This window comes from Ovis canadensis, chromosome X, assembly GCF_042477335.2.
Source record: "Ovis canadensis isolate MfBH-ARS-UI-01 breed Bighorn chromosome X, ARS-UI_OviCan_v2, whole genome shotgun sequence".
Classification (NCBI taxonomy): domain Eukaryota; kingdom Metazoa; phylum Chordata; class Mammalia; order Artiodactyla; family Bovidae; genus Ovis; species Ovis canadensis.
The window spans coordinates 124342953-124365176 of NC_091727.1; the positions used below are offsets into that span (position 1 = coordinate 124342953).

Consider the following 22224-nt stretch of genomic DNA (forward strand, 5'->3'; position numbering starts at 1 on the left):
TCCTAGATCATGCTGATGCCTCTAGAGTCAGAAACTACTGAAGGGCCTGATCCTCAGCCTTCAGTGAGATTTAGTCAGCCAGGTCCCCTATATAAGGAAGCAAGGACATGCTTCAGACATAGTCATTATGATGTAACACATTCCCCAACTCTCACTAAATAGTTATCAGAGCTCATCATCCTAGAGCATTTTGACTTGGCCATAAGACATGCTGGAACCTGAAGTAGGTTTGAAGCAATAGGGAGGAGGCTAGGGCTTGGCTAAAAACATGTACCAACCTGAAGGGCTAGTTCTCAAATAAGTGTACCCAAAGTTCCAAGTAGATAACTGGGAGGTCGATACCATCTAGTTTGTCAGTAGCAAAGGTTTCAGGTGGTTGGGCAAGCAGAAGCATTTAAATAGTAATAAAATAAAGTATCATATGAAATGGTGGCAGAACTGTGTTTCTATGAAAGTTGGTTTATTTTAAGGTAGAACTAGTCAACAGGTGGATCAGGATTCAGCTTCTGGTAGAAATGTTGGTAGCATGTGAAATGCAACTGGGACTTCAGCCAAGAGTCTTAAAAAAAAACAAGGAACTAGCATACAGACCCGTGAGGGTGAGAGGCTTGGAGCCAAGTGTCGGCACAAAGACTAGGGCCACAAAGCTCAACCCTGGTGTCTATTACCCATTGGTGAGGATGAAGTTTCCCAATGCATTGCCAGGGTGGTTTCCATTGGGTCCGAATGAGCAGAGTTTTTCCTTCAGGCTTTCAGTACTCTTGGAAAGTTAGTCCCAGGTGCAGAAAGTGCATGGAAGTTCATCATTGTTGGATCAGGTTTGGTGATGGGTCAGCAAATGAACAAGATCTGGTTGTTGAAATTCTCAGAAGCATGAATTTATGACTGTCTGTAAGGTGGTATCCCAGTTCCCCACCTGTATTTTAAACGTTAATGCAGGATATAAATCAGTAAGGCTGGAGGTGAGGGAGTATGTTAACCATGTGACTTGCCTGGGTTCCTCTTACTGATCAGTTGGGTTATTCATGTTTGCTGGGGCTTCAGAGCTTTGGTCCAGGCAATCTATTGGGAACTGACCTGCGTGGCTGCAGTAGAGGCATGCCTGAATTTTTCGCTGGTGGGCTCTTCTGATTGGAGTGAAAGGTGTCTCGCTTCCTTGCAGCTGTATCGGGTCTTCCATGGGTGCTGGCTGCGTGCTGTTGGTGAAGCTTGGTAGAAGCTCTGGCTGGTCACTACGTTTCTTGCCGAACTGAATACACTGAGTCATGACAAGTTCTGGGATATTGTCCTTCAGATCTGGGCCACTAACTTCATCCTGAATGGAGTCAGCTAGGTCTTCTTGGAAATGATCACTCTGACTGGATTCATCATATCTTAGATACTCAGGGAGGAGCTGAAAAGTAGTGTCATCCTGCTGAGAGACGCTGTCCTCTTTGTCAACCTTAGTATTCACCAGGGGGTTCATTTTCTGTTTTGTGGGCTCACCAAATGACTGCAGAACCCAAGAAGAAATTTCTCACACTGCTTCAACAGAGCGATAGGGTAGGAGGTGATTCTGAGTAACTCTCTCTTGTATCTTCTGGAATGAAATGGGGCTAGGCAGAATTGAGTACCAGAACTGGATACCAGTGGGCAGACAGTGGTTTTGCTCTGTGATCAGAGGGATAGCGTCATGAGTGAGTAGCCAAAGCTGTTAGCTATTAGGTCACAAGTGTCTGCTGAGAGCTCAGAAATGCTCAAAACTCTTATCCACCATTCAGTGTTGCCTCTTCTTTAGGAAAATGCCAGTATTATCCCCATTTAGAAGAAATTAATTACCTGAAGACACACAGAAGATTTGGAATTAAGAAGATAAAGGAAAGAGTTATAGTAGACTACTTTCATCCTTCCTTTGATAATATAGGGGCATTTTGCCCTCAGACTACGCCTACGGTTCTAAATTTTTCTTGTTTATAAGAGACTCAAGTAAGTTTACAATCCAAACAGATCTTAGAAATCATCCAGACCACATTCACAATTTCACAAAGAAGAAAAACAGGCCCAGAGAGGTAAAAATATTTACCCAAGAACACACAACCAGTTGATATCAGCGGTGTCATGTTCATCAGGACTGCTGTCCAAAACAGCACTTCCTCTGGGACTCCAAATGTGCTTACATTACTTTGGCATAATGACAGTTCTTGGCCCTGGCTATGCCAAAAACTCAGGGACCAGTAGCTTTGGCATCTCTAGGGAGGTTGTCGGAAATATATACCCTAAGACCTCGTCCCAGAACTACTGGATGAGTATTCCATTTTAACAAGATTCTCTAGGTGATTTGAGTGTTCACTGAAGTTTGAGAAGTGCTGCTCTAGAGAACACTCAGTCAGAAGTGGAATACTTACTCATTTAACTTGATCCTCAGTGCTCCAACCATAGTCTGCAGTGCTGTGGGGATCTGATAACTGTGCTGGTTGTTAATGTATTTTTCCTGGCTTTCTAGTCTGTCGCTGAGGTCACAACCGTTGCCATGGAGATGATTAAGACATCACAGGCAAGATGAAGAGGTGAGATTGAGAACCTAGGCAACAAGAACAAAATATCCTTAAAGCATAAAGTACAAAATGTTCAGTTTTCCCTGCATTGATAGCAAGAGTTAAGAAACCAGGAGATGCTTAAAAATACACGCTAATCATTTGTATATTGGTTGAACTTTTCTGATACGTATTTAATTCCCCTTATTGTCCTTTCCTTGTGCTATGTAGCATTTAAATTGTCCCTTTGTGGGCAAAAAGTGTGTATCACTGAATGCAAGATTTGATTCCCTAAGTTTCATTTGATGGCACCTCCTCTCTAGACCTATAGAAGGTATTATTGGAAGAATTAATTAATTAAACATTGCTGGCAGTCACTTGGGCTGGAAACTTACCCAAATCATCAGTTGGATGATTCTACTGAAGACTTGTTTGCTACTCAGTTTTCTCTTTTATGTATTAAGAATGACTATTTTGTCTACCTAAAAGGGGTGTTGTGATGAAACCGTGAATGTTGTTGTTAATGAAACAACAAGGGTGTTGTTAATGAAACAATAGGTAGGTGCTCTGAGTAGCAACAAAAAAATGAGTGATTTGCTTCCAAGTTTGTTCCAATGTACGTCTAGAATGCCAGTGGTGAGACTCTTCCCTCATTGCATAGTACTGAAGTAGGAAGAAACTGTCATATATCCTTTCCTCTTTAACATATCTCACCTACCTATTTTCCTATTTACCTTTCAGAGATCTTCCACTTTCCAGGACCATCCGTGAGTTTCTTACTGCCTACCCAGCTAGGTGTCAACTAATAAAAGATGTTAATTAATTATTGAAGCTTAATGATTGACCTTTATCAAGGACTTCCGTTTTTCCCCTCAACTTTAATGTGTATAAGAATCTTCTTGGCCCAGTCTCTAGCAATTTTGATTCAGTGAGTCTGGAGTGGATACCTGGAACCTGTACCAGTTGGGTAGCAGACTTCTTTAGCTGGTGAAAGTGAAAGTGAAGTCGCTCAGTCGTGTCCGACTCTTTGTGACCCCATGGACTGTAGCCTATCAGGCTCCTCCATCCATGGGATTTTCCAGGCAAGAGTGCGGGGGTGGATTGCCATTTCCTTCTCCAGGGGATCTTCCCTACCGAGGAATCGAACCCGGGTCTCCTGCATTGCAGGCAGATGCTTTACCGTCTGAGCCACCAGGGAAGCTCTAAAAGCCATACACACAGACATCATGGAATAAAGCCACATTAGTGCATCTCAGATAAGTAGGGATGGGGAGATGACATTTCAAAGAAGTAGGGATGGGGGGATGACATTTGTAGGTAGGAGGTTGACCCTCAAATGACATGAAATAGGTGGTAGCCTATTCTACTTCCATATAGAGCTCACAAACAGCCCTCACTGTCCTTAACAACAGTTCATCTCTCCCTGATAGTAGAAAGCAAGAGTTCAGCACAGAAGTTCTCGAGTTTAACTGAACTGGTTGCAAACCCTGGCTTTCCATAACCTGAGTGACTCTGGACAAGTTATTTAACCTCTCTGAATATCGGTTGCAAACATTTAAAATGGAGATGATTTTAATGCCTCATGGTGTCATGAGGATTAAATGAGATGAAAAGAGATTAGCAAAGCTCCATGAAGATGGCAATGCTCCATAAATTTTAGCTATCATTATTCTAGGTCCATCATCTGTGTTTTAGAATTTAAATTATTTTCAGATTTTAGAAGTTGACACAGAGTATGTACTGTTTATTATATAACTCTCCCAATAGTGTCTGGGAAAACATCTCATAATTTATCTTTTAATATTTCTGCAAGAAAAATGTCTAAATATTCCAAGAATAAGTTCATGTGAGTTCAGGTCCGGTTTTTGTGCCTAATGAGTTTTGGCACCAAATTCATAATTATAATAATAAAGTAGCTTCTGTTGTATGCAGCATTCATCTCCGAATGAAAGATAAGTGTTTGTGCACCTCTACCACACTCTTTTGGGGGAGATGTGCAATTATTACTTTTCCTTCTCTGTCATTGCTTTCTGCCCTTTCTACCCTCAGAAATTCTAGAATATCTGTTAAGATCTCCAGTTTCTTTACAGAATTATGTATTCAAAATGACAAATCATTTAATTTTTTCCTAATTAATGTGGCACTGGTGAAACACTTGCTAAAACTGTAAGCATTAACCCAAATGCAAATCTTACAATGGCACTCTTGTCAATGGCAATTGCCAAAACTCTCCAAAAAACCTACCTTGCCATATCATTTCGGAAATTTCTCTCCTTTCAGAAGTCAGTGGCCTACTATTGAATTGTCCCAACAGATCCTCAGGAGTCGGCTGACAGTCTGGCAGAGTTCCAGACCACAGCCTTTTGGAGATGAAGTGGAAACAGAGCTCATTACTCAAATGAACAGGCTTGAGGGATGCAACTTCTGAGCCTGGATCAGGTCTGATAGAAAACTACACATGCTTAAACTTTTCCTCAATCAGTATGAGCATCACCTACAAAAACAACAGCATGAAAATAGGCTTATTGAACTATTGCAGGTCACTTGGACATTTGTCTTCAGTTTGACTCTAAGCCATAGTTAAGAGAGTCCCCAGATAAAAAAATTGCACCACTCTGGGGTTTGCTAAGACTCCTTTTGGAGAAGGAAATGCTGTAACTTGCTGTATTTAAGAGATCTTTGAGACCTCACCCTGTTATATTTTCAAGCTGTTCTACATAACCAATTGGAGGAGACACTTTGAACTAGGGTTATGCAACTACTGTCAGCAGAGTAGTTGCATTCTTACTCTTGGTCTCCAGATATTCTAAGGGGTGCCATTCAGTCAGTTCAGTTGCTCAGTCTTGTCGACTATTTGCAACCTCATGAATCGCAGCATGCCAGGCCTCCCTGTCCATCACCATCTCCCGGAGTTCACCCAGACTCACGTCCATCGAGTCCGTAATGCCATCCAGCCATCTCATCCTCGGTCGTCCCCTTCTCCTCTTGCCCCCAATCTCTCCCAACATTAGAGCCTTTTCTAATGAGTCAACTCTTCGCATGAGGTGGCCAAAGTACTGGAGCTTCAGCTTTAGCATCATTCCTTCCAAAGAAATCCCAGGGTTGATCTCCTTCAGAATGGACTGGTTGGATCTCCTTGCAGTCCAAGGGACTCTCAGTCTTCTCCAACACCACAGTTCAAAAGCATCAATTCTTTGGCGCTCAGCCTTCTTTACAGTCCACCTCTCACATCCATACATGACCACAGGAAAAACCATAGCCTTGACTAGACGGACCTTAGTCGGCAAAGTAATGTCTCTGCTTTTGAATATACTATCTAGGTTGGTCATCACTTTTCTTCCAAGGAGTAAGTGTCTTTTAATTTCATGGTTGCAGTCACCATCTGCAGTGATTTTGGAGCCCCCCAAAATACTGTTTCCACTGTTTCCCCATCTATTTCCCATGAAGTGATGGGACCGGATGCCATGATCTTCGTTTTCTGAATGTTGAGCTTTAAGCCAACGTTTTCACTCTCCTCTTTCACTTTCATCAAAAGGCTTTTTAGTTCCTCTTCACTTTCTGCCATAAGGGTGGTGTCATCTGCATATCTGAGGTTATTGATTTTTCTCCTGGCAATCTTGATTGCACCTTATGTTTCTTCCAGTCCAGCATTACTCATGATGTTCTCTGCATAGAAGTTAAGTAAGCAGGGTGACAATATACAGCCTTGACGTACTCCTTTTCCTATTTGGAATGAGTCTGTTGTTCCATGTCCATTTCTGATTGTTGTTTCCTGACCTGCATACAGATTTCTCAAGAGGCAGTTCAGGTGTCTGGTATTCCCATCTCTTTCAGAATTTTCCACAGTTTATTGTGATCCACACAGTCAAAGGCTTTGGCATAGTCAATAAAGCAGAAATAGGTGTTTTTCTAGAACTCTCTTGCTTTTTCCATGATCCTGCGAATGTTGGCAATTGGATCTCTCGTTCCTCTGCCTTTTCTAAAACCAGATTGCACATCAGGGAGTTCATGGTTCACGTATTTCTGAAGCCTGGCTCGAAGAATGGTGAGTATTACTTTACTAGCATGGGAGATGAGAGCAATTGTGTGGTAGTTTGAGCATTTTTTGGCATTGCCTTTCTTTGGGATTGGAATGAAAACTGACCTTTTCCAGTCCTGTGGCCACTGCTGAGTTTTCCAAATTTGCTGGCATATTGAGTGCAGCACTTTCACAGCATTATCTTTCAGGATTTGAAGCAGCTCAACTGGAATTCCATCACCTCCACTAGCTTTGTTTGTAGTGTTGCTTTCTAAGGCCCACTTGAGTTCACATTCCAAGGTGTCTGGCTCTAGATTAGTGATCACATCATCATGATTATCTGGGTCGTGAAGATCTTTTTGTACAGTTCTTCCGTGTATTCTTGCCACCTCTTCTTAATATCTTTTGCTTCTGTTAGGTCCTTACCATTTCTGTTGTTTATCGAGCCCATCTTTGCGTGAAATTTTCCCTTGGTATCTCTAATTTTCTTGAAGAGATCTATAGTCTTTCCCATTCTCTTCTTTTCCTCTATTTCTTTGCATTGATCGCTGAGGAAGGCTTTCTTATCTCTTCTTGCTATTCTTTGGAACTCTGCATTCAGATGCTTATATCTTTCCTTTTCTCCTTTGCTTGTCACCTCTCTTCTTTTCACAGCTATTTGTAAGGCCTCCCCAGACAGCCATTTTGCTCTTTTGCATTTCTTTTCCATGGGGATGGTCTTGATCCCTGTCTCCTGTACAATGTCACAAACCTCAGTCCATAGTTCATCAGGCACTCTATCTATCAGATCTAGTCCCTTAAATCTATTTCTCACTTCCACTGTATAATCATAAGGGATTTGATTGAGGTTATACCTGAATGGTCTAACGGTTTTCCCTACTTTCTTCAATTTCATTCTGAATCTGGTAATAAGGAGTTCATGATCTGAGCTACAGTCATTTCCTGGTCTCATTTTTGTTGATTCTATAGAGCTTCTCCATCTTTGACTGCAAAGAATATAATCAATCTAATTTTGGTGTTGACCATCTGATGATGTCCATGTGTAGAGTCTTGTCTTGTGTTGTTGGAAGAGGGTGTTTGCTAGGACCAGTGCATTTTCTTGGCAAAACTCTATTAGTCTTTGCCCTGCTTCATTCCACATTCCAAGGCCATATTTGCCTGTTACTCCAGGTGTTTCTTGACTTCCTACTTTTGCATTCCACTCCACTATAATGAAAAGGACATCTTTTTTGGGTGTTAGTTCTAAAAGGTCTTGTAGGTCTTCATAAAACCGTTCAACTTCAGTCTCTTTAGCATTACTTGTTGGGGCATAGACCTGGATGACTGTGATATTGAATGGTTTGCCTTGGAAACGAACAGAGGTCATTCTGTCGATTTTGAGATTGGATCCAAGTACTGCATTTCACACTCTTTTGTTGACCATGATGGCTACTTCATTTCTTCTAAAGGATTCCTGCCCACAGTAGTAGATATAATGGTCATCTGAGTTAAATTCACCCACTCCAGTCCATTTTAGTTCACTGATTCCTAGAATGTCAACGTTCACGCTTGCCATCTGCTGTTTGACTACTTCCAATTTGCCTTGATTCATGGACCTGACATTCCAGGTTTTTATGCAATATTGGTCTTTACAGCATCGGACCTTGCTTCTACCACCAGTCACATCCACAGCTGGGTATTGTTTTTGCTTTGGCTCCATCCCTTCATTCTTTCTGGAGTTATTTCTCCACTGATCTCCAGTAGCATATTGCACACCTAATGATGTGGGGAGTTCCTCTTTTGGTACCCTATCATTTTGCCTTTTCATACTGTTCATGGGTTCCTCAAAGCAAGAATACTGAAGTGGCTTGCCATTCCCTTCTCCAGTGGACCACATACTGTCAGACCTCTCCACCATGACCCATCCATCTTGGGTTGCCCCGTAGGCATGGCTTGGTTTCATTGAGTTAGACAAGGCTGTGGTTCTAGTGTGACTAGATTGACTAGTTTTCTGTGAGTATGGTTTCAGTGTGTCTGCCCTCTGATGCCCTCTTGCAGCACCTACCATCTTACTTGGGTTTCTCTTACCTTGGGTGTGGGGTATCTCTTTTTGGCTGCTCCAGCAAAGTACAGCCCCTTCTCCTTACCTTGGACGAGGGGTATCTCCTTATTGCCACTGTTCCTGACCTTCAACATGGGATAGCTCCTTTAGGCCCTCCTGTGCCTGCTCAGCCACCCGCTCCTCGGGTTGCTCCTCCCGGCCACCGGCCCCGGCCTTGGGCGTGGGTGGCTGCTCCCAGCTGGCCCCCCTGGCATCGGGCTTGGGGTAGCTCCTCAGGGTCACCACCCCTGGCCTTGGGCACGAAGTGGCTTCTCCCGGCTGCCCGTGACCTCGGATGCGGGGTTACTCCTCCTGGCCGTTCCTGCGCCATCACAGCCTGGCACTCTGGGCCGGTGTCCCTGACTTCGGACGTGGGGTAGCTCTCGGCTGCGCTTGGTGCGCCGCCTCGCCACCGCCGCCGACTGTGCATAGTGCGCCGGCCCGCCACCGCCTGCGCTTATAGAAGTTAAATGTCAGCATATTATTCCTTCAGTTGTGTCCAACTTTTTGCTACCCCATGGGCTATTGTCTCCCAGACTCCTCTGTCCATGGAATTTTCTAGGCAAGAATACTAGAGTGGGTAACCATTCCCTTCTATACCAGATCTTCTTGACCCTGGATCAAACCTGGCTCTCCTGCCTTCTAGGCAGATGCTTTACCATCTGAGCTACCAGGGAAGCCCACAGGAGCTAAACTGGTACACAAATAACCGTCATAAGGTAACCACAGGGGCATACTGTTTGGACTTATCTGAAGACTTGGCTGTGACCCCAGCTCTGCCACCATCTGTACTGACAAACTGGGGCAAGTTACTTCATGTCTCTGGGTCAGTTTCTGAATCAGCATAATGAAAGGAGAGGTTTCTCAAAGTTCATCAAGATAAGATATCATGATTCACAAGGGTTATCAGGAGGCCTAGGAATCTGTATTTTTATGTTGCAGTTCAGTTCAGTTGCTCAGTTGTGTCCAACTCTTTGTGACCTTATGGAATGCATCATGCCAGGCCTCCCTGTCCATCAACAACTCATGAAGTTTATGCAAACTCATGTCCATTGTATCAGTGATGCCATCCAACCACAGCCAGGGATTCAATCTGAAGAGATGGAAGGTGTTGGCGATGATTATGTAGCCTCTGATTCAAAGTAGGGGACTACTTCCGGCTGACAATGATGGAGCCTTTGACTCAAAGTATGGGACTACATGTTTATTTCAAGCTTCAGGTTCTCTTTTATAGTTTGAAAAAAGCATTACGTCAGAGGTTTGATGTTTTTAGTTTCCCCCACCCAGATTTACTTTACTTAAGTTGTGATTACATTCTAAATCATGCTACATTCCTCCAGAGAAGGCAATGGCACCCCACTCCAGTACCCTTACCTGGAAGATCCCATGGATGGAAGAGCCTGGTAGGCTGCAGTCCATGGGGTGCGAAGAGTCGGATACGGCTGAGCGACTTCACTTTCCCTTTTCACTTTCATGCATTAGAGAAGGAAGTAGCAACCCACTCCAGTGTTCTTCCCTGGAAATCCCAGCGATGGGGGATACTGGTGGGCTGCTGTCTCTGGGGTCGCGCAGAGTTGGACATGACTGAAGCAACTTAGCAGCAGCAGCATGCTGAAATCCTCAGTTTATTTCTTATCTTTCTAAATCCTGTTTGCCCTTAGCATCTTAAGATCATTATCTCCTAAAAAGGCTTCTAGCTATTCTTATGTGAAGTCTCTCAGTCCTGTCTGACTCTTTGTGACTCCATGGACTGTAGTCTATCAGGCTCCTCCGTCCATGAGATTTTCCAGGCAAGAGTGCTGAAGTGGATTGCCATTTCCTTCTCCAGGGGACCTTCCTGACCCAGGAATCGAACCCAGGTCTCCCGCATTGCAGACAGACTCTTTTACCATCTGAGCCAACAGGGAAGCCTAGCTATTCTTAATTAATCTTAAACCTTAAACTCAGCAAAATTCTTTTGCCATAAACATTCCCCACACAAACAGGTCTCAGATAATAATCCTTCCCATGACCTCAAGCTGCAGCCTACGTGCTCATCCTGGGACATTCTTTGTAAAGATCCTTGAACAAATGTCAATGATTATTTTATAGATTATTTTCTGGGCACAACTGGAGAAGGCTCTGTGCTTTCTCATGCTTCTCTCAAGCACCTTAACATTCTTTCCAGCCAACTCAACCAAAGAAAGGAAAGAACAAGTCAGAATCACAAGGCCTAACTCCTTCATCCTGGAACTATGCCTGCGAGATGAGGAGAGGGGGTTGGGGCCGTGCCTCCATTTTGTCAGTAATGCCTAGTGCGGCTCCCAACATGTTGTCCCCTTCTCCTCCTACCTTCAATCATTCCGAGCATCAGGGTCTTTTCAAATGATTCAGTTCTTCATATCAGGTGGCCAAAGTATTGGAGTTTCAGCTTCAGCATCAGTCCTTCCAATGAACAGTCCGGACTAATTTCCTTTAGGATGAACTGGTTGGATCTCCTTGCAGTCCAAAAGACTCTCAAGAGTCTTCTCCAACACCACAGACCGAAAGGATCAAATCTTCGGTGTTCAGCTTTCTTTATAGTCCAACTCTCAAATCCATACATGACTACTGGAAAAGCCATAGCCTTTACTAGGCGGAACTTTGTTCTCAAAGTAATGTCTCTGCTTTCTATTTGTTTATTTATTTATTTATTTTACCTATCCTCTTTGCATGGCAGGTTGGTGCACTAAGTGGGGCCGAGAGGAGCTACACCACGTTTGAGGTCAGGGGTAGAGGCTGAGAGCGCCAGGCTGCGATGGTGCAGGAATGGCCGAGAGGAGCTACCCCGCAACTGGGGTCAGGGGCGGTGGCCGAGAGAAGCCACCCCGGGCCCAAGGCCAGGGGCGGCGGCCTGGAGGATCAACCCCACGTCCAAGGCCATGGGTGGCAGCCCAGAGGATCAACCCCACGTCTAAGGAGCAGTGGGCGCAGGAGGGCCTAAGGTAGCCATCCCACGTTGAAAGTCAGGAAGGGCGGCAGTGATGAGTCACCCCTCATCCAAGGTAAGGAGCAGTGACTGCACTCTGCTGGAGCATCCATGATGAGATACCCCACGCCAAGGTAAGAGAAACCCAAGTAAGATGGTAGGTGTTGCAAGAGGGCATCAGAAAGCAGAAACACTGAAACCATACTCACAGAAAACTAGTCAATCTAATCACACTAGGATCACAGACTTGTCTAACTCAATGAAACTAAGCCATGCCCGTGGAGTAACCCAAGACAGGCGGGTCATGGTGCAGAAGTCTGGCAGAATGTGGTCCACTGGAGAAGGGAATGGCAAACCACTTCAGCATTTTTGCCTTGAGAACCCCATGAACAGTATGAAAAGGCAAAATGATAGGATACTCAAAGAGGAACTCCCCAGGTCATTAGGTGCCCAATATGCTACTGGAGATCAGTGGAGAAATAACTCCGGAAAGAATGAAGGACTGGAGCCAAAGCAAAAACAATACCCAGCTGTGGATGTGACTGGTGATAGAAGCAAGGTCCAATGCTGTAAAGAGCAATATTGCATAGGAACCTGGAATGCCAGGTCCATGAATCAAGGCAAATTGAAAGTGGTCAAACAGGAGATGGCGAGAGTGAATGTTGACATTCTAAGAATCAGCAAACTAAAATGGACTGGAATGGGTGAATTTAACTCTGATGACCATTATATCTACTACTGTGGGCAGGAATTCCTTAGAAGAAATGAAGTAGCCATCATGGTCAACAAAAGAGTCCAAAATGCAGTACTTAGATGCAATCTCAATAATGACAGAATGATCTTTGTCCATTTCCAAGGGAAACCATTCAATATCACAGTAATCCAGGTCTATGCCTAAACCAGTAACACTGAAGAAGCTGAAGTTGAACGGTTCTATGAAGACCTACAAGACCTTTTAGAACTAACACCCAAAAAAGATGTCCTTTTCATTATAGTGGAGTGGAATGCAAAAGTAGGAAGTCAATAAACACCTGGAGTAACAGGCAAATTTGGCCTTGGAATGCGGAATGAAGCAGGGCAAAGACTGATACAGTTTTGCCAAGAAAATGCACTGGTCATAGCAAACACCCTCATCCAACAACACAAGTACACATGGACATCACCAGATGGTCAACACCGAAATCAGATTGATTATATTCTTTGAAGCCAAAGATGGAGAAGCTCTATACAGTCAACAAAAACAAGGCCAGGCCAGGAGCTGAGTATGGCTCAAATCATGAACTCCTTATTACCAGATTCAGAATGAAACTGAAGAAAGTAGGGAAAACCATTAGACCATTCAGGTATGACCTCAATCAAATCCCTTATGATTATAGAGTGGAAATGAGAAATAGATTTAAGGGCCTAGATCTGATAGATAGAGAGCCTGATAAACTATGGAATGAGGTTCGTGACATTGTACAAGAGACAGGGATCAAGACAATCCCCATGGAAACGAAATGCAAAAAAGCAAAATGGCTGTCTGAGAAGGCCTTACCAATAGCTGTGAAAAGAAGAGAGGAGAAAAACCAAGGAGAAAAGGAAAGATATAAGCATCTGAATGCAGAGTTCCAAAGAATAGCAAGAAGATATAAGAAAGCCTTTATCAGCGATGAATGCAAAGAAATAGAGGAAAACAACAGAATGGGAAAGACTAGAGATTCTTTAAGATGATTACAGATACCAAGGGAACATTTCATGCAAAGATGAGCTCAATAAATACAGAAATATTATGGACCTAACAGAAGCAAAAGATATTAAGAAGAGGTGGCAAGAATACACAGAAGAACTGTACAAAAAAGATCTTCATGACCTGGATAATCATGATGGTGTGATGACTCATCTAGAGCCAGACATCCTGGAATGCAAAGTCAAGTGGGTCTTAGAAAGCATTTCCATGAACGAAGCTAGTGGAGGTGATGGAATTCCAGTTGAGCTGTTTCAAATCCTGAAAGATGATGCTGTGAAAGTGCTGCACTCAATATGCCAATAAATTTGGAAAACTCAGCAGTGGCCACAGGACTGAAAAAGGCCAGTTTTCATTCCAATCCCAAAGAAAGGTAATGCCAAAGAATGCGCAAACTACCACACAATTGCACTCATCTCACGTGCTAGTAAATTAATGCTCAAAATTCTCCAAGCCAGGTTTCAGCAATACATGAACTGTGAAATTCCTGATGCTCAAGCTGTTTTAGAAACAGCAGAGGAACCAGAGATGAAATTGCCAACATCCACTGGATCATGGAAAAAGCAAGAGAGTTCCAGAAAAACATCTATTTCTGCTTTCTTGACTATGCCAAAGCCTTTGACTGTGTGGATCACAAGAAACTGTGGAAAATTCTGAAAGAGATGGGAATAACAGATCACCTGACCTGCCTCTTGAGAAATCTATATGAAGGCCAGGAAGCAACAATTAGAACTGGACATGGAACAGCAGACTGGTTCCAAATAGGAAAAGGACTGCATCAAAGCTGTATATTGTTACCTGCTTATTTAACTTCCATGCAGAGTACATCATGAGAAACGCTGGACTGGAAGAAACACAAGCTGGAATCAAGATTGCCGGGAGAAATATCAATAACCTCAGATATGTAGATGACACCACCCTTATGGCAGAAAGAGAAGAGGAACTAAAAAGCCTCTTGATGAAAGTGAAACAGGAGAGTGAAACAATTGGCTTAAAGCTCAACATTCAGAAAACGAAGACCATGGCATCTGGTCCCATCACTTCATGGGAAATAGATGGGGAAACAGTGGAAACAGTGTCAGACTTTATTTTCGGCGCTCCAAAATTACTGCAGATGGTGATTGCAGCCATGAAATCAAAAGACACCTACTCCTTGGAAGAAAAGTTATGACTAACCTAGATAGCATATTCAAAAGCAGAGACATTACTTTGCCAACAAAGGTCCGTCTAGTCAAGGCTCTGGTTTTTCCAGTAGTCATGTATGGATGTGAGAGTTGGACTATAAAGAAAGGTGAGCGCCAAAGAATTGATGCTTTTGAATTGTGGTGTTGGAGAAGACTCTTGAGAGTCCCTTGGACTGCAAGGAGATCCAACCAGTCCATTCTGAAGGAGATCAACCCTGGGATTTCTTTGGAAGGAATGATGCTAAAGCTGAAACTCCAGTACTTTGGCCACCTCATGGGAAGTCTTGACTCACTGGAAAAGTCTTTGATGCTGGAAGGGATTGGGGGCAGGAGGAGAAGGGGACGACAGAGGATGAGATGGCTGGATGGCATCACTGACTCGATGGACGTGAATCTGGGTGAACTCTGGGAGTTGGTGATGGACAGGGAGGCCTGGCGTGCTGCGATTCATGGGGTCGCAAAGAATCGTACATGACTGAGTGACTGAACTGAACTGATCATCATAATAATTATATATGTATACATATAATAGGGAATGTCATCCAAAAAATGGGGAAACATGACCATGTATTAAGTTCCTACTGAATAATAGGCAATGAACATATACTGACTTATGTGATATTGTACCATAATCTTTTAAGCCAGTATTATTTTATGAACTGAGAAAGAATCAATAGGATATGAGAGGTTAAACAGGATGTGATGATGAAAATGCATCAAATATGTATAGTCCCATCAAGTCTTGGACTTATTATGTCAGGATATCCATAACTTATCAACCTATAAAAATGAGGTTTATCCATAATGACAACTTGAAAGACATGTCTTTTCAAATCATCAAATCTGGTACATAAATGTGAAACCACTGTCAAACTGGAACGAGCATGAGATATTGTGATCAGAAGGTGTATGCATCCACTACAATCTGTCATCTGCTTTTCCTGGTGAAAAAATAATACAATTCTAAGTATATTTATTTTTTAAATTTATTTATTTTAATTGGAGGCTAGTTACTTTACAATATTGTAGTAGTTTTTGCCATACATTGACATGAATCAGCCATGATTCATGTGTTCCCCATTCTGAACCCCCCTCCCACCTCGCTCTGCATCCCATCCCTCTTCATCATCTCAGTGCACCAGCCCTGAACACCCTGTCTCATGTATTAAACATGGACTGGTGATCTGTTTAACATATGATAATATTCATGTTTCAATTATATTCTCTCAAATCATCCCACCCTCGCCTTCTCCCACAGAGTCCAAAAGACTGTTCTATACATCTGTGTCTCTTTTGCTGTCTCACCTATAGCGTTATCATTACCGTCTTTCTAAACTCCATATATACTGTCTGCTTTTGAAAATGCTTTCTAGGTTGATCATAACTTTTCTTCCAAAGAGTAAGTGTCTTTAAATTTCATAGCTGCAGTCATGATCTGCAGTGATTTTCAGTTCAGTTCAGTCACTCAGTCGTGTCTGACTCTTTGTGACCCCATGAATCGCAGCACGCCAGGCCTCCCTGTCCATCACCATCTCCCAAGTTCACTCAGACTCACGTCCATCTCATCCTCTGTCGTCCCCTTCTCCTCCTGCCCCCAATCCCTCCCAGCATCAGAGTCTTTCCAATGAGTCAACTCTTTGCATGAGGTGGCCACAGTACTGGAGCTTCAGCTTTAGCATCATTCCTTCCAAAGAAATCCCAGGGTTGATCTCCTTCAGAATGGACTGGTTGGATCTCCTTGCAGTCCAAGGGACTCGCAAGAGTCTTCTCAAACATCACAATTCAAAAGCATCAATTCTTCGGTGCTCACCTTTCTTTATAGTCCAACTCTCACATCCATACATGACCACAGGAAAAACCATAGCCTTGACTAAGCAGACCTTAGTCGGCAAAGTAATGTCTCTGCTTTTGAATATGCTATCTAGGTTGGTCATAACTTTTCTTCCAAGGAGTAAGCCTCTTTTAATCTCATGGCTGCAGTCACCATCTGCAGTGATTTTGGAGCCCCAAAAAATAAAGTCTGACACTGTTTCCACTGTTTCCCCATCTATTTCCCATGAAGTGACGGGACCGGATGCCATGATCTTCATTTTCTGAATGTTGAGCTTTAAGCCAACTTTTTCACTCTCCTCTTTCACTTTCATCAAGAGGCTTTTTAGCTACTCTTCACTTTCTGCCACAAGGGTGGTGTCATCTACATATCTGAGGTTATTGATATTTCTCCCGGCAATCTTGATTCCAGCTTGTGTTTCTTCCAGTCCAGCGTTTCTCATGATGTACTCTGCATAGAAGTTAAATAAGCAGGGTGACAATATACAGCCTTGACTCAGTCCTTTTCCTATTTGGAACCAGTCTGTTGTTCCATATCCAGTTCTAACTGTTGAATCCTGACCTGCATACAGATTTCTCAAGGGGCAGGTTAGGTGGTCTGGTATTCCCATCTCTTTCAGAATTTTCCAGTTTCTTATGATCCACACAGTCAAAGGCTTTGGCATAGTCAATAAAGCAGAAATTGATAAAAATAAAGTCTGCCAGTGTTTCCACTGTTTCTCCATCTATGCCATGAAGTGATGGGGCCAGATGCCATGATCTTAGTTTTCTGAATGTTGAGCTTTAAGTCAAAATTTTCACTCCCCTCTTCCACTTTCATCAAGAGGATCTTTAGTTCTTCTTCACTTTCTGTCATAAGGGTGATGTCATCTGCATATCTGAGGCTACTGACATTTCTCCTGGCAATCTTGATTATAACTTGTGCTTCATCCAGGCCAGCGTTTCTCATTATGTACTCTGCATATGAGTTAAATAAGCAGTGTGACAATAAACAGCCTTGACATACTCCTTTCCTTATTAGTTCTAACTGTTTCATCCTGACCTGCATACAGATTTCTTAAAAGGGAGGTCAGGTGATCTTGTATTGCCATATCTATAAGAATTTTCCATAGTTTATTGTGATCCACACAGTCAAAGGCTTTGGCATAGTCAATAAAGCAGAAATAGATATTTTTCTGGGACTCTCTTGTTTTTTCGATAATCCAATGGATGTTGGCAATTTGATCTCTGGTTCCTCTGCCTTTTCCAAAACCAGCTTGAACATCTAGAAGTTCACAGTTCATGTACTGTTGAACCCTGGCTTGGAGAATTTTGAGCATTACTTTACTAGCGTGTGAGATCAGTGCAGTTGTATGGTAGTTTGAGTATTGTTTGGATTGCCTTTCTTTGGGTTTGGAATAAAAACTGACCTTTTCCATTTTTGTTTGTGTATCCCCAAATTATTCTGTGGCCACTGCTGAGTTTTCCAAATTTGCTGGCATATTGAGTGCAGCACTTTCACAGCATCATCTTTTAGGATTTGAAATAGCTCAACTGGAATTCCATCACCTCCACTAGCTTTGTTGTAGTGATACTTCCTAAGGCCCACTTGAGTTCACATTCCATGATGTCTAGCTCTAGGTGAGTGATCACACCATCGTGATTACCCAGGTCATGAAGATCTTTTTTGTACAGTTCTCCAGTGTGTCCTTGCCACTGCTTCTTAATATCTTCTGCTTCTGTTAGGTTCATACCATTTCTGTCCTTTATTGTGCCCATCTTTGCATGAAATGTTCGCTTTGAATCTCTAATCATCTTGAAGAATCTCTAGTCTTTTCCATTCTATTATTTCCCTCTATTTCTTTGCACTGATCACTGGGGGTTACTTTCTTATCTCTCCTTGGTATTCTTTGGAACCCTGCATTCAAATGAGTATATCTTTCCCTGTCTCTTTGCCTTTCACTTCCCTTCTTTCCACAGCTGTTTGTAAGGCCTGCTCAGACAGCCATTTTGCTTTTTTGCATTTCATTTTCTTGGGCATGGTCTTGATCCCTGTCTCCTGTACAATGTCACGAACCTCCATACATAGTTCATCAGGCACTCTGTCTATCAGATCGAGTCCCTTAAATCTATTTCTCACTTCCACTGTATAATCATAAGATGTCGAGACCAGCTCAACAAGCAGGGTTTCTAAAAGCACGATACAGTGAGAGAATGAGAAACGAGACACAAGAATTCAGAGAAAAGCCAGGCTCAGAGGACCAACACTGCTCCAAGGTTAATGTGCTGAAACTGAATCCAAGCCAGCTTTATTTTACTTTCAGCCATGAGTGAGAGAATATGCAGGTAGTTAAACGATAACTCATGTGGCCTTCAGGGCCAAAGAACAAAATGATCATTCAGTTCAGTTCAGTTCAGTTCAGTCGCTCAGTCGTGTCCCACTCTTTGCGACCCCATGAATCACAGCACACCAGGCCTCCCTGTCCATCACCAACACCCGGAGTTCACTCAGACTCACGTCCATTGAGTTAGTGATGCCATCCAGCCATCTCATCCTCTGTCGTTCCCTTCTCCTCCTGCCCTCAATCCCTTCCAGCATCAAAAACTTTTCCAGTGAGTCAACTCTTCGCATGAGGTGGCCAAAGTACTGGAGTTTCAGCTTTAGCATCATTCCTTCCAAAGAAATCCCAGGGCTGATTTCCTTCAGAATGGATTGGTTGGATTGAGTAATTAGGAAACCATAATTAATAAGTAATCAGTAACTAAGACTAATATTCTTATCTATAGATTTTCAACCAGATACGTAAATATGTGACTCTGAGATGCCAGTTGAGAAACAGTCTGGTGTCGGTTTTCTGACCTGAGGATTACATCTTGTTTTCAAGATTATGAACTGTTCCCTCTGGACTTATTCCGAGAGTCTCATGCCTTATAGCATCCAGTTTATCAATAATTATAAATTTCTTTTGCGGACCTTGTTGGGGCCTGCTTTTCTTTTATTCTTCCTGTCCCCTACAACAAGGGATTTGATTTATGTCATATCTGAATGATCTAGTGGTTTTCCCCACTTTCTTCAATTTAAATCTGAATTGGGCAATAATGAGTTCATGATCTAAGCCACAGTCAGTTCCCAGTCTTGTTTTTGCGACTGTATAGAGCTTCTCCATCTTTGGCTGCAAAGAAAATAATCAATCTGATTTCAGTATTGACCATCTGGTGATGTCAATGTGTAGAGTCTTCTTTTGTGTTGTTGGAAGAGGGTGTTAGCTATGAGCAGTATGTTCTCTTGGGAAAACTCTATTAGCCTTTGCCCTGCTTCATTTTGTACTCCAAGGCCAAATTTGCCTGTTACTCCAGGTGTTTCTTGACTTCCTACATTTAACTTTGAGTAATGGCACCCCACTCCAGTACTCTTACCTGGAAAATCCCATGGATGGAGTAGCCTGGTAGGCTGCAGTCCATGGGATCACAAAGGGTCAGACACAACTGAGCAACTTCACTTTCACTTTTCACTATCATGCATTGGAGAAGGAAATGGCAACCCACTCCAGTGTTCTTGCCTTGAGAATCCCAGGGACAGAGGAGCCTGGTGGGCTGCCGTCTCTGGGGTCACACAGAGTTGGACATGACTGAAGCGACTTAGCAGTAGCAGCAGCAGCAGTCATGCACTAAACTGTTGGTATTAATTCCTGCTATTAGCTTTGATTCTGCAGTCTATTTGAACCTGCTTCTTGCTCACTGATTTAGTGCATATATTACATTGCACTGGTTCTCTTATATCTCTACCTCAGTGATAAGCCAACTGTAATTGCCTTCTACCCACTCCATTTACTTTAACTGGCAAAATCCTATAGAATTCAGTTTTACCTATGAGTAGAAGACTCATAACTTTGGGCATAAAATCTGGCTTGGTGTGCATCTTAAGAAAGTGAATTAATAATTGGCTCATGCCAGATATTGTGCTCAGTGCTGTGTTAATGAACTTACTTAATTTCACACTACTGAAAAATAGGATATCTATTTTGGGGATTTAATGCTTACTACATTATGGATCAGGTGTTATTATTCAATTTAAAGATGATGGCATGGAAGTTCAGATTGGTTATTTTATCCTCCCTGAATTCATACACAGCTAGTAATTTTTAGGGTTAAGATCTTGTAGCAGTATCTTGCTAATGGCAGAGCTGATCTCTGATAGAGGAGAAAGACTCTCTTTAGTCACACATTTCATGACCAGCCTAACTGATCCGATTATACCTCCCAAAGCCACTCAGTAGATAAGGCCATTCTAGTAACTGGTATTCACATAGTGACTGGTTGAAATGCATGTTCTGAACAAAAGTCTATAAAAGAAGCATAAGCAAATCAATGTCTTTCAGGACTTTGAGATTTCATTTGTGTTTCTAATAGTTTTAGAAAATTCCTTGAGAAATCTGGACATACACTGCATCTGTTTTATGTGATTGGATAGGGTCTTGCTTGTTGAGTCAGGATTCTAACAAAAGTTTCAGCTATCACAACACATCTGTATTTTTACAGATTTTCATTGAAAGCTATAGAGTCTTTTTGAATAATAGTTCAATGATGTTTATAGTGTTTTTACAATGCCAAGAGACAACAAGGACTTTGAAGTTTTCTGATAGTTTTTACCTGCCATTGTCCTAGGAATATCAAAATTAAAACAGGAGTGTGATTACTTCTGACAGTAGTCAGTTGGCCGTTTAATTTTCAGTTCTGCTTCCATTATATCAGCCTTAGGTTTTTCGAGTTAAACAATCTCTCTCTAGGGAGTATTTGCGGGAAGATAGCCATGTTATCTTTTTGATTAACCATGAGGTTAGCAAAAACCTGAGGGGAGTCCTATTTCCTCCTTCAGGGAATCTTCCCAACTCAGGGATTGAACCTTCATCTCCTGCATTGCACGTAGATTCTTTACTGCTGAGACATCAGGGGAATATCTCTGGGAATAAGAAATGGCAACACGCTCTGGTATTCTTGCTTGGAAAATTCTATGGACAGAGAATCCTGACAGCACAGTCATTGGGGTTGCAATGAGTCAGGCACTAATGAACACACACAGTAGCAAGAACTATCAAACATCATATTTCCTTAGTAATTCATAATAAATCTATCATATATGTATCCTTTATTAAATATGTTTTCAGTCTGGGTCTCTAATGCCTTATGGGGAAATAGATACCATTGGCTTACTATCTGTCATTTATGTCAGAATTCCGCTTACTTACATTAACTTCATCTAGGTATAATATGAAGGCATTCCCCTCCTCGTTCAATTGTTCCAGGATATGAAAGAGTCTGTCTTGATGCGGATCACTTCACACATGATTTTAGAGGCTTCGAATAATAATAAGTCACTGAGTGCTTACTATGTGCCAAGTACAAGATTTATTGGTGTGAACCTTACAGTACCCAATACTACGTAAATTTGTCAGCAAATTTGGAAAACTCAGCAGTGGCCACAAGACTGGAAAAGGTCAGTTTTCATTCCAATCCCAAATAAAGAAAATGCCAAAGAATGCTCAAACTACCACACAATTGCACTCATCTCACATGCTAGTAAAGTAATGCTCAAAATTCTCCAAGCCAGGCTTCAGCAATACGTGAACTGGGAACTTCCAGATGTTCAAGATGGTTTTAGAAAAGGCAGAGGAACCAGAGATCAAATTGCCAACATCTGCTGGATCATCGAAAAAGCAAAAGAGTTCCAGAGAAACATCTATTTCTGCATTATTGACTATGCCAAAGCCTTTGACTGTGTGGATCACAAGAAACTGTGGAAAATTCTGAAAGAGACGGGAATACCAGATCACCTGACCTGCCTCTTGAGAAATGTCTATGCAGATCAGGAAGTAACACTTAGAACTGGACATGGAAGAACAGAATGGTTCCAAATAGGAAAAGGAGTAGGTCAAGGCTGTATATTGTC

The 22224-nt window shown here is 42.4% G+C and overlaps 1 long non-coding RNA gene across 1 annotated transcript in view; it reads right to left on the reverse strand.

Annotated features, from left to right (window-relative positions):
• Window positions 1-439: 439 nt before the first annotated feature.
• LOC138930531 (uncharacterized) overlaps window positions 440-22224 on the reverse strand; it is a 526289-nt gene continuing 504504 nt past the window's right edge. The window contains exons 4-5 of the long non-coding RNA XR_011446217.1: window positions 2385-2560; window positions 440-1818 (exon numbers count right to left, since the gene is read on the reverse strand). This is a non-coding gene — a long non-coding RNA (uncharacterized lncRNA). The remainder of the gene's footprint in view (window positions 1819-2384; window positions 2561-22224) is intronic.